Source organism: Macaca fascicularis, chromosome 5, assembly GCF_037993035.2.
Source record: "Macaca fascicularis isolate 582-1 chromosome 5, T2T-MFA8v1.1".
NCBI classification, from domain to species: Eukaryota; Metazoa; Chordata; class Mammalia; order Primates; family Cercopithecidae; genus Macaca; species Macaca fascicularis.
Window position 1 is genome coordinate 110,858,813 of NC_088379.1, and position 12,650 is coordinate 110,871,462.

The window sequence follows — 12,650 nt, forward strand, 5'->3', positions numbered from 1 at the left end:
CAACAGCGAGACTTCATCTCAAAAAAAAAAAAAAAGAAAACAATGAAGAAAGAAAGAGAGAAGGAAAGAAAAAAGAAAGAAAGAAAGAAAGAGAGAGAGAAAGAAAGAAAAAGAAAAAAGAAAAACATGGCATGGGAGGGGGAGGGCACAATGAAAATAACTATTTTAGTCTATGTCAGTAACTATGGAGACTATACACCAATTCTGGAGAGGCATGTGGTGAAAATTCCCTCAGGTCTTAGGATTTAATCTACATACTTACCTGAACCATATGAAGAAAACTTTACACTGAGTCAATTGGCTCTGGAAAACCAAAGAATTTCTGTGACTTGCTTCATTATATTTTAGTGGTCTGGAACCAAACCCATGGTATCTCTCATACTTTCTTATCAGACAGAAGAAATGTATTGAAACCATTCTCTTTTATTGATTAAGGCTGAAGGGGGTGAGGTTTGACGGGTTTAGTCCTTTGTAAGACCTCTCCTCTGCCTCAGCTTGTCAGTAGAGTGATTTTTTAAAAGACCCAGTTTTTCAGGGACTTTATTCAGTATGTTATCTTTTCTTCCCTTTAACTATGCACCTCAGTTTGCTCTCTCCCATTAGCATTTAGACATACTCAATTCTTTCCCATCTTAAAAAATTCCTTTCTCAATCTCACATCCCCCTGTAGCTACTGTGCTATCTCCTTCCTCCTCTCTGTAGCGAACATTCTTTAAATAGTCATCTGCACTCACTATCTCTACATCCTCACTTCCTGTTTAGCATTCAACCTCAGGCAATCTGGCTTCTGTCACCACTGCTCTTCTACTAAACCTCATTTTGCCAAGGATTGCAATGAATGCACCACCATCTATCCAAGGGATACTTCTTATTACTTGTCTCAGGTGATAATTCAGTAAGTATGTGGCCCTGTTAATGTTCTGTCAGGAAGCATTTCCTTAATTTGGCTCCCATAAAACCACACACTTCTGGGTTTCTCCTTTGGGGGCTCCTTCTCTTTCTCTCAACCCCAAGAGTGGTGTTCTGTTTCTCTTTTGGAGTTCCACTTTTCTTCTCCCTCAGTGTATGAGATTTTCTTCTTCAACTGCCATCTTTATGCTGATGATTCACAAATTTCTAACTCCAGTCTGGATCTTTTTTCTGAATTTCGGTCTCAGATACCCACCTACTCACTGTGTAGCTCCTAATGGATGTCCTTCCAGTGCCTGAAACTTAACTTGTTCGTTGTGATTGTTTCTTCCCACAACCCCTAAACTGCTACTCCCATGTCCTTCTATCTTCTTTTTATCTCCAGTGAAAGCTACTACCAACCATTTTGTTGGCCAGGTCAGAAACCTGGGTGACATCCTCAATCCTGCATCTGCCTCGCCCTGCTCCAAAGTAGTTACTGTGCTCCATTCCTGCTACTTCTGTTAATACTTCTGGATCTACCCATTTCTGTCTTCTCTATTATTGCCTAATTTCTCATCTAGACCACTCTAATTTTTCTACTCTCTCCTCACAGATGTCTTAGCCTCTGTTATTGTATTCTCTCAATCCACTTTCCCCACAGCAACTACAGAAATATTTTCAAAGCCCGAATCTAATCATTTTCTTCTCTTTTCAAATTATTGATTTCTCAGTCCACTTAAGCCAGCATCCAAACTCCTTACCATGATTTAAAGTAACCCTCATAATCTGATCCCTGCAAACTGCTGCATCCTAATAGTATGAACTCTTCCTCTTTACTTTCTATAAGTCTTTTGGAATTAATTTTATTTCATCAAACATGTCATGCTGTCTTATGTCTTTAATATAGATACAGTCGTTTATCTAAAGCAAGCACTTTTCTCTGACTTACCACTTGGCCTGAATAATTCCTATTCATCCTTAAGATCTCAGTTCAAATGTTACTTCCATGGAAAGATCTCCCTGAACCTACAGGATGAATATTAAGCACCCTTCTTATTGCATCCTGGCATACTTTTCTTCACATAACTCAAAATATAGAACAAGGCTGGGAAAATAGAGCATGAGAAATGCCACTACTAATGTGAAATAAGAATGAAGAACAAATATGTCATTCTTCCTTTTCTTTGGGAAAAAAAAAGACATTTATTTAGCATCACAATCAGACTATTACATTTAGCAATCAACAGTATGGGTGAAAAAAAAAACTACATTAAAACCCTTTGTTGGAATGCTTTACACTTTCCACAGAACAGAAACTAAAATACCCTGTTATACAATGAGTCACAAATACAGTCCTCAAGTTTTTTGCCCATATACATGAGTATTTGTCTAAAACATGTCTTCTTTGTAGCAGCTAGGCCCTGCCACCACTGTGCTTGGCTGAGTTCACAAATCTGTTGTAACCTGTAGCTTCCCTGTCATTCTTATAACACACTTGTGAGAGATGTTCTATGACAGAATTTCCATCTACTTATGATCCTTCTGTATTTTGGGGATTTCCTGGGCAGACTTCCATGAGGATACAGTTTATTCTGTTTGCTTTTGGTCATGCACTGATTAAACTGTCTCTCTAGAATGTAGAAATCAAAACACAAATGACACATTAGTCTCTTAATATATCAACATAAACTATGATAAATTAGAAACTCGCATTTGAGCAACCATTTATGCAATGGAAAATGAGAAAAACAAGCCTTCATTTCTACATTTTTTTAAACAAAAAAAATCTGTAAATGTGTCCTGACTAGGTTAGATTTTATTCATCTCAAATTCTTTGGTAAGCTCCTCCCTCCTCTCAATTCATGGCACATACCTTTCAGGAGCGAAGCAATTCAAAAGTCCCAACTAAAAGTGGGACCTATAACGATTTCCCTTGTCACCTCACAGCTATGATTTTGAATTTTATAAATTACTACAAAAATTCACATCTTTCCCATTGGCTGCCACCAATAAAGTCTCTCAAAAGTAAAAATGTATGCTACCAAGTAAAGTAATTATTGTTTCCAAAAGCTAATAATTCTATAATAAATACATTCTACATTTGCCCTTTTTCTAAAGATATTGGATATGTAACAAAGCATTATTGCTTGGTAAGCAGCCTTGTTGGAGAACACTATTATTTGCCAGAATTATATGAAATTTGTCTTTTCATAAAACAGTTTAGAGCAAAATGTTTCACTCATTCCAGATTGTATCCATTAAGTTTCATTCTGAGTTTTTGTTTCATTAGAAAATAAGTGAATTTGAAACTCTAAACTAAATCCACCAAGCCCCATCCCCTCCAGCCTTAATCAATAAAAAGGGAAATTGCTTCAATAAATTTCAAATTTTTTTTTTAAAAAAGCTTTTTATAAAACTTTCAATTTATAAACTTCTGGTCCAATGGTTTTTTCTCATTACTTACACACTCTCTCTCTCTCTCTCTCTCTCTCTCTCTCTCCTCTCTCCCCTTCATCCAAACATCTTTCTCAGTAGCTTTTGAGGGGAGAGAGCAAGGAAGAGCTCCAACATTTTGTCTTTCATGCCTTTGAATAACTTATTTTTTTCCTCAGAAATGCTTTTAGGGAACAGATTAACTTTCATCTCACATTTGGAATAAACAGAATTACTATCACAGTGGATGGCCTACTTTAAAAAAAAATACACAAAGCACTCTCTTCCTAAATGTTTCCTTTACTGTAGCATTCTCCTCTATCTGTGTGAGCACAGGCAAGGAATGAAAATGTATCAACCTGAGATACAATGTTACCAGTTGGTAAGAGCTTCTTTTCTGCCTTCAGGAAAGAATTAAAGTTGGCTTATTTCCCTTTAGTTTGTGGAAAGAATACTGAAAAAAACTTGAATTTGAGAATTTTTCACCTGCTTTGTCACCCTGGGCAAGTTCTTAATCTCTCTGACATGCTCCTTCATATATTAAACACATGTTCCCTGGTGTTAAAAAAATAAAATTCAATAAAGTGGAAATTATAATGGTCTTACCTGTTTTCAAGATTACTGTAAATACTAAATGAGATAATGCATTTTAAAAGTTTTTTGTAGGTTTTTAGTAGTGGAGGCTGGACTATAATCTTGGATCCTATCATATACTTATTGCCTGAGTTTAACACCTCCAATAAGTATGTTTTTGGAGTTTCTCTTTCTAAATTTTTTGAATATCTATTTTTGACCTCACTACCTTTACCTTTACAGCAGTTCTCACTTATCAACATTATGACTTTACTGTTTCACCAATTTTAAATTTAGAGACTCTCTAGTTCTTGTTCATTAGTAGACAATGTCTATTGACATTGTGTTACTAAAGGGGTTTCAGAAAACTTCCCTTCATTAAAATATATCATCATCACCCTAGGATCAGCATGTGCCTGACCACTAATCCATGCTAAAGAAACCCTTCTTCAATAGTTCTCACTTTCTTACCTCTTCCTATCCAGTCAAACTAGGGCCAGTGGTCATAAGATTTCAGAGAACCTCAATGAAATGCTCCTTTGGGATTTGTTTTTGCTATTCTGATGAATGTGTGTGTGTGTGTGTGTGTGTGTGTGTGTGTGTGTGTGTGTGTTTTCACCTTCTACCCTAGCCTGTCAGAAACCCCTGTTTTGTGGTCCCTGCTTGGATATAATTTATTCTCTTGAGGATACAAGTCATTGTGAAATGCAGAACAATTGCCTGGCAACCAACCCATGTTCACTTTAGAGGTATGCCTAATTACTAACAGATCAAGGAGGTTTTCTGCCAAATCATAATAATATTGTGCTCTGAGATATAACATAAGAAAACAAATTAAACAGAGGTTGGTAGTGCAGAGCTTCGCAGGAAACTACTTAGCCTCTCATGCTTCCACAGGCTTTGAGTTGGATCTAAGTCAGAGCTCAATTTTCCCACACATCTCCAGAAAATATGAAAACACACTTTAGAAGATTTGAAGAAAATTGGGTATCAACTAATAGCTACCTTACTTCCTTTTTAATTTGCCTTCTCCATATAGGGTGTCTGTAGGAAAGGGAATAATTTAACTTATTGGGGCCTAAAAATTGTTTAATCTCTATAGGTCTTCCTTCCAGGAATAATTGCATTAACTGTTAGCATGATGCCACATAATAACAACTCACACACTATTGCATGACGATTATTTTGGAAAAAGAAAAAAAATCATATTCAACTGGTCTGATTGCCAAGATTATAGGAATGGCTTAAAAACTTTAAAATTTTTGACAAAATTCTATCAGAATTTTCCCATGAGAACAACAACAACAAAACAGAATATTCTTCACACATGGAACTCAGGCAACTTCCAGTACTTCTTTCTCCCCACTGCTTCAGAGCATTGTTCCTGTTACTTACATTTCCCCCTAATCATTCTTATTCACTACTGATAATCTGAGTCATTCTTCAGCTGCTATTTATCTCTTCCTCAATTTTTAAACCTATCCTAAGAGAATTCAGAAATATTTAATCAATATGAAATATCAAAAGAGTTACAGGCAGCTTTGCAGGATCTTTGCAGAGAAAAGAGTTCCACTATACTAAAGAGAGATATACAATGTCTGTTCTTTGTCATGGGATGTTCTATGAAAGATAATATTGTGTGCCTATTAACTATTCATAATAGGTGTAAACACCAAATGTTTTTATTGCATTCTCACACATTAAGCTATCCCAGTGATTTTCAAGCACAGTTTGTACATCTCATTGTGAATCACTGGAAAAGTATTGTCACTCCTGCCCCGTCCCAGACCTCATTAATCAGAATCTCCAAGAGGCCTGTGGAGGTAGAGGAGTGGAACCTAGTCATGCATATTTTTCAAAAGCTCCGTAAATTAGATTTTATTTGTTTTCCCAGTTGAAAGGTTTGGTGCTATCCCATTCTGAGTATTTTATTAATATCACCAAAGACCCATGTCCGATTAACGATTTCAGTAGATGGCGCTCTTTCCACCTGCCAGCTTCCTCGCTTGGCGCAATGAACCCTAAGTCATTCATAAAAGTCAAGGGCAGGTCAAAGGTGTAATTCCACGCCAATATTGAAAACATACACTAGAACTTACCTTTGCAAACCAATTGTTAGTCAGTTAAGACACATGTTAAAGTGGTTGTGGGGAAGGGGTACAGTATCACATTTGCTTATTACATGAATGTAATTATTCTTCTGAAGATTTCAAGAATGTCAACTTCCTGGCACAAAATTAGAAACTAAAGAAACAGAGTAGAAAGCAATGATTTTTTTATATAAAGTAGAGATTTAGACAAAAGAGGTTTCTTTTAATATGAGAAAGACATAGGAAATACTGATGTTATTGCTATAAAACATACTGTGTGAAAAGCATATCATGGGGCAAACATAGATGTCTGTATCTGCCAAATTGGGAAACAATACCAGGTAGCCTGCAAGATCATCAGCTTTAGAGTCAGCTAACCCTGATTGAGAAAATTCAATTATTCCCGCTATTTTATCCCAACCAAGTTACTCATCCCTTAATTCTCAACAAGATATTACCTACTTTACTTGGTTATAATAAGCATTAAATTAAAAGAGAGAATGAATGTAAAAGAATTAGTTCAATGCTTGGTGCATAACCAGTATTTAATAGACAAAATTACTTTCGGAGTACTAAGTAAATGTAGGTGCTGAGTTTTTAATTTTTTAAGTAGCAAAGGACAATAGAAAATTACCATGAGGTTTTGAAGGGAAGATTCCTTTATCAGTCAGTACTAATAATGGTGAGAAAAAAATTAGAGGAAGATAAGCAGGAAACAAACTGAAGGTTAGCTTTGGTATAATAAAAAAAAGCCTAAACCTTAATTCACAAAATCTAGATTGGTAAGGATGTCTGACCCTAAGTAAATCAATTAATCTCATCTTTAATATTTATATGATGGAAATTACATTAAATAAATCGCTTAACCTCACCTTTAATATTTATATGATTGAAATTACATTAAATGCCATTTTTAATATGACATGATTTTGAATATTAAGTCATAATAATGTACATAAAATGCCAAAAAACTATAGAGTCCTATAAAATGGTGCTGAGGTAATTATTAATAGTTAAATTTTATTGATTATTGAAATTCATCATTGAAGTTAAAAATTATTCTTTCAACATAAAATGAGATACTAAGTGAGTTACTAAATTTGGATGAGGACAAAAAGAGCAGTTACTGGATTGTGAAGTCAGAATTTATAAAGAGAAAAAATATTCCCTAAAATTGTGAGAGATTGGTATTAGCAATATTTGCAATAATTGTGGAGTAATTTCCATAATGTTGTCTCACTAATGATTCTAATATTCTTTCATTTTCTTTTTGAGACAGGGTCTCGCTCTATCACCCAGTCTGGAGTTCAGTGGTGCAATCATGGCTCACGTGGCTCACAGTCTTGAATTCCTGGGCTTAAGTGATCCTCCCTCCTCAGTAATATTCCTTCTATAATGCCTTTGCCAATACTTTTCAGTTTATCTTATATTCTACTTTGCCCCATTAAATTAGTACACACATTGGATAGTTCCTGATTTCATTAATTTAATACTAATTTTCTTTATATAATTTGAAAATTTTAAAGAAACATACAAATTATATTAAACCAATGAAATATTAATTAATTAAATATTATTTAAATTAATTATTTAGGTTAATATTAGCTAAATTAATATTAAATTAATTAATGTTAATATTTCATTAGTTTAATATAATTTGTATTTTTTCTTAAAATTTTTCAAATTATATAAAGAAAAATTAACCAGATAAAATCAGATTAGGAAAAAAGTAGAAATCATGAGATTCTATCGAGACTCTCATAATATTATAATCCCTGGGTTTAGACAATAATTTTTATTAATAATAATTTATATTAATAAGCTAAAGTATTATATCTCAATATTTAATCTATTGGAGACTGTTAAAACTTAGTATTCTGTGTTAAATATGTACCTATATATAAAGTGTAGTAATGTAAACAAAGAAAATAAATAAGAAAGCTTCTTCACCGCAGTGACTGCTATGCTGTTTGATAGTCAACTGTCTTTTAAGCATGCAGAGAATCTTTATGTTATACTTTAGAAACATGTTTTTGGAGATGGGAAACAACAGGTCATGATTTTGTTTTTGTTAAACCACTACAATTTTTTCAAAGCAGTGTATATCACAACTATTTCTCTGTGTTGAAGAGAGTATCAAGTCCTTAAAGAAAAATATAATCCCAGAACTTTGGGTAGCCGAGGCGGGCGGAGCACGAGGTCAGGAGTTCGAGAGCAGACAGGAGAATTGCTTGAACCCGGGAGGCGGAGGTTGCGGTGAGCAGAGATCACGCTACTCACTCCATCCTGGGCGACAGAGCGAGACTCCGTTTCAAAAAAAAGAGAAAAAAAGAAAATGCCCTGCCCTGCCCTGCCCTGCCTTGCCTTGCCTTGCCTTGTCTTTTTTTTTTGAAACGGACTCTCCTTCTGTAGCCCAGGCTGGAGAACAATGGCGCGGGCTTGGCTCACTGCAAGCTCCGCATCCCGGCTTCACCCATTCTCCTGCCTCAGCCTCCCGAGTAGCTGGGACTACAGGCTCCCGCCACCATACCCGGCTAGAAAGAACATTTTTTAGTCTGCAGGAGGGGAGGAAATGAAGAATGCACCTATTACTTTTGCGTTAGTACAACATTAAAAAAAATTGCATTGTAAAGCAAACTACCATCATCAGCTCTTTAATGGACAGCAGCAGACAGGAAACTGCCTTCACCCTAAGAGACTTAAAGACTGAGAACTGAGTTAGATAGCAGGTGCACAGGCCAATCAAGTCAATTTTCTAACACAGAGTAGCATGTTGTGGAACTTGTTCTATTAGTCTTTTCTCCATTAAGGAAGCAAGGATCTCTCTGTATGGAAGCAGTGCTGCTATTTCTAGTTTGAGGGAAAAAAATGGTAAGGAATTTGATAATTAATTGTTCTTTAAACAGCAAATTATATTTTAAACATACATTTTCCACACCTATAGGAGAAGGAATCTCAAGAATGCACACGATTAATAAAAGCTAGCTCTGAATTACCCATACAAGCGCACACTGCGTTCAGTAAACAACTGATTATGCAAACTATATCCTTTCTTTCCCAGAAATAGCAACTAAGGAAGAAGTTTTTAAAATCAAAAAAAGAAAAAAAAACAACTAAAATTTTTATACTTGAAGGCCTTCAGAATTTTATTTCCTTTTGCTGTTGAAAGGTCATAACAGCCAAGAGGAGTAATGTATTTTATTTTAAATTTCAAAACGTCATGATGGTTAAGGGTAGAGTGGAGGTGCAGAGAAAGAAGTTGGCAAGAAAATGTTCAGGGCCTGTTGTAAAACCAACAGCAAGCCAAATATGATTCCAAATAGGCAAGAACAACCTGTTACAACAGAGAGCAGTTTTCAAAGAAGAAACGAGAAGGAGGTGACCTGAAAGATCATTTGCCAAATATAACTAAAGGAACATGCGGATACTTTTATATTAAACACATGTTAATATAATATTTTCCATACATTATTAAATGCAAGAAGATATATAATTATATAATTCTATAATCAGAAACAAAATAACTCCTAGAAGTAAATGGTTTGTTATTGTAGTAGTAATAACTACCTGGGCACTTACCTAGTGCTCTTATTAAAAACTCACCACAACCCTCATGTCTTACAGGTTGTTCAACAGATTAAAATAGAAACCGATACCGACAGACTTAAGTAAAATGCACAAGGTCACACTGGAAAAGATAGAGTTAAGGGTCACTTAGCTCTGTAAAACTCCAAAGCCCATGTTTCAACTCTACAATCTGTGCACTATATAAATGTATGTCGTGGTCTTGAGAGAACTTTATTTCCTGGACTTGAAAAATAAGTCACAAGCCGAGCGCGATGGCTCACGCCTGTAATCCTGAGGCGGGCAGATCACCAGGTCAGGAACTCGAGACCAGCCTGGCCAATATGGTGAAACCGCGTCTCTATTAAAAACACAAAAAATGGCTGCGCGTGGTGGCGCGCGCCTGAGAGGCTGAGGCAGAAGAACCGCTTGAACCCGGGAGGTGGAGGTTGCAGTGAGCGGAGATCGCGCCCCTGGACTCCCGCCTGGCTGACAGCGCGAGACTCTGTCTCAAGAAAGAAAGAAAACAAAAGAAATAAATAAAGAAAGAAAGATCACAAAGAACTTTCCAACAGCTTGGATTTTAGAGTGTATTAACAATTGCCAAGACCTAAGTGACACTTTAGTGTACAGCTAGAAAACATGGAATGACATTCCCATAAACATGAAATGTTTAAGGGAAAATGTACTATTTTCCTTAGTTTGTGCAAAATCTGAAATCTGAGTCAACTTTGTTTCAAAATGGAACAAACAATGTTTGATTGGACACACTAAACATTCTTATTAGCAACAATGCGACACTTACAAGGAGTTCCCTTTTTTACACTCTTCGAAGAGGAAATATTTCGATTTCGTAAAATTAGAGCTTCACTTCTAAAGAAAGATAAAAAAAAAGTGTGGTTACACAATGTAACTAGTATTGACTTAAGGGTACTGTGATCACTATGCAGTGATCCCATAAAAGATGTGACCAAAATACTTACTTACAAGTTGAACGTCAGTCATGTGACAACATGTTAACGATGAAGGGAATATTTCAAAAACTACTATCTGACATAATATGATTCTTACGATGATTCATAGGGGCTTTGTTCTTCATCTCATCTTCAACCAAAAAGTTGATGATTAGAAAAAAGAGCATTAGAATGGGAAGTAACACTACTCGACAATAGAGAAAAACTCCGGTCAAAGGAGGAGCATAGTTATAGAGCTCCGAATGTCAGGGAAAATCAAGCATCCGTCATTCGGAATTAGCTCTGTATCGGTAGGTTTCTTCGTTACTTAATTGTACGGGTGGAAACTACTTCAAAGTAGAGGCTCTTAAGAGAGGTAACTTAAGCATTTGAAAGTGCAGGTTTATTTCCTCCTAGCGAGAGAAGGAGAGGGTCACTCGTGAGAAACCCATCTTGAATCTGTGAGACGCCCCCTTCTACTCAGCCCACGTGGCTAAAGTAAACAGAAGGTGGGCCGGGGCGGGGAGAAACAGAACTCGGTCAATTTCCCGATTTGTCGGGTCTTTAAAAGTACAGGCCCCTAAAGCACTAAGGGCATGCCCTCGGTGAACCGGAGGAGCGCTTCTGCTGAATGAGATTAAAGCGACAGAAAAGGGAGAAGATAGCGCCGGCAAGGGGATCTAAAGGGAGATAGAGACGCGGGCCTCTGAGGGTAAGGTGGGCGCAAGCGGGTGTGTGGTGCGGAGAGAGGTGCCAGTGGATGGAGGCGGGGGCCAGTGCGAGGGCACGTGCGGATACACTCTCGAGGAGGTGGGTGCGCGCAGGGGCGTGTGCGCGGGACCTCGAAGTGGTGGTGGAGTGCAGACTAACAAAAAGTTTCAAAGGGAAATCTTGGATGTCACGTCCTTGTCCAGGCACCCATGCCATCCCATCCTCCCACCTCGCCCCGACCTTCGCGCCTGCACTGCGTTTTCTCCCGGGGGTGGAGACCCGCCGAGGTCCCCGGGGTCCCCGAGGGCTGCACCCTTCCCCGCGCTCGCCAGCCCTGGCCCCCGCCCCGCGCTCATCCGGGCGCACCACTCCCTCCGCGCCACTGCACGGCGTGAGGGCAGCCCAGGTCTCCACTGCGCGCCCGGCCGTACGGCCCCAGGTGCCGCCGGTCTTTGTGCTGGACGCCCGGTGCGGGGGGCTAATTCCCCGGGAGCCAGGGCTGAGGGCCCCAAGGCGGCAGCGCAGGCCGGGGCGGAGCGGGAGGAGGCCGGGGCGGAGCAGGAGGAGGCCCGGGCGGAGGAGGAGAGCCGGCGGTAGCGGCAGTGGCAGCGGCGAGAGCTCGGGCGGCCGCCGCCGCCTCCTCGCGAGCGCCGCGCGCCCAGGCCCCGCTCGCATGCGAGTCACGTCCGCCCCCTCGGCGCGGCCGCCCCGAGACGCCGGCCCCGCTGAGTGATGAGAACAGACGTCAAACTGCCTTATGAATATTGATGCGGAGGCTAGGCTGCTTTCGTAGAGAAGCAGAAGGAAGCAAGATGGCTGCCCTTTAGGATTTGTTAGAAAGGAGACCCGACTGCAACTGCTGGATTGCTGCAAGGCTGAGGGACGAGAACGAGGTCAGAGCGCTTCTCTTATGCCGCGAAACTCTCCCTTTCCTCTCCCCTTCGTTTTTTCTCGGGCTTCCAGGGACTGGGGAGCAAACCCTGTAGTGTCACCCACAAATACCAAGAGGGAAGAGGGAAGCTTCACAAATTACTGGAGCCTCTTCAACATGGCTGACAAATATAGTTTTAATTCCCTATACCCCTTTTAAACCTGTAGTTCTGTGTGCTCTTCTCTCCTCCTAATGCTCGTCCCTTCCTCACCCAGAAAACTTACCTTTGTGCCTCCGACGAGCCGGTTTCCCGGCCTTTTAATCCGCAGAAAAGTGATTTTTAAATTTGCTTTCCTTTCTAAAATAGTTCAGCTTTGGGGGGCACTACTTTTCCCTTTAATCCTCTGCCCCCATTTCTCTCGTGTGAGTGAAACGACTCTCCCGTTTATCCTGAACAACCTCAGAGAGAACACTGATACGGTGTTTTTCTACCCTTTTATCAGCTGTAGGGTCTGGGTCTGGGTTGGTGTCTGCCTCCTCCTACCTCCTTATCCCCCTTTAGGG

General features: G+C 39.0%; 1 protein-coding gene and 1 long non-coding RNA gene across 13 annotated transcripts in view; one reads left to right on the forward strand and one right to left on the reverse strand.

Moving 5' to 3' along the window:
- Positions 1–2,069: 2,069 nt before the first annotated feature.
- Positions 2,070–12,557, reverse strand: LOC107129754 (uncharacterized). Of its 4 annotated transcripts, none has more exons than XR_012434991.1 (3): positions 12,371–12,557; positions 10,357–10,424; positions 2,070–2,521 (listed from the first exon to the last, which is right to left on the reverse strand). It is a non-coding gene; the product is annotated as an uncharacterized lncRNA (long non-coding RNA). The 4 variants fall into 4 exon arrangements; XR_012434992.1 differs by lacking the exon at positions 12,371–12,557 and adding an exon at positions 10,539–10,676; XR_010586941.2 differs by lacking the exon at positions 12,371–12,557 and adding an exon at positions 10,535–10,669.
- Positions 11,097–12,650, forward strand: part of TET2 (tet methylcytosine dioxygenase 2) — a 132,598-nt gene continuing 131,044 nt past the window's right edge. For 8 of the 9 annotated variants that reach the window (XR_012434989.1, XR_012434990.1, XM_015450719.3 and 5 more), the window contains exon 1: positions 12,005–12,108. The gene's annotated coding sequence lies outside the window, so the exon portion shown is untranslated. Of the gene's footprint in view, positions 11,217–12,004; positions 12,109–12,650 lie in introns of those variants that run through there. The other variant, XM_045392713.2, reaches the window with a different exon arrangement.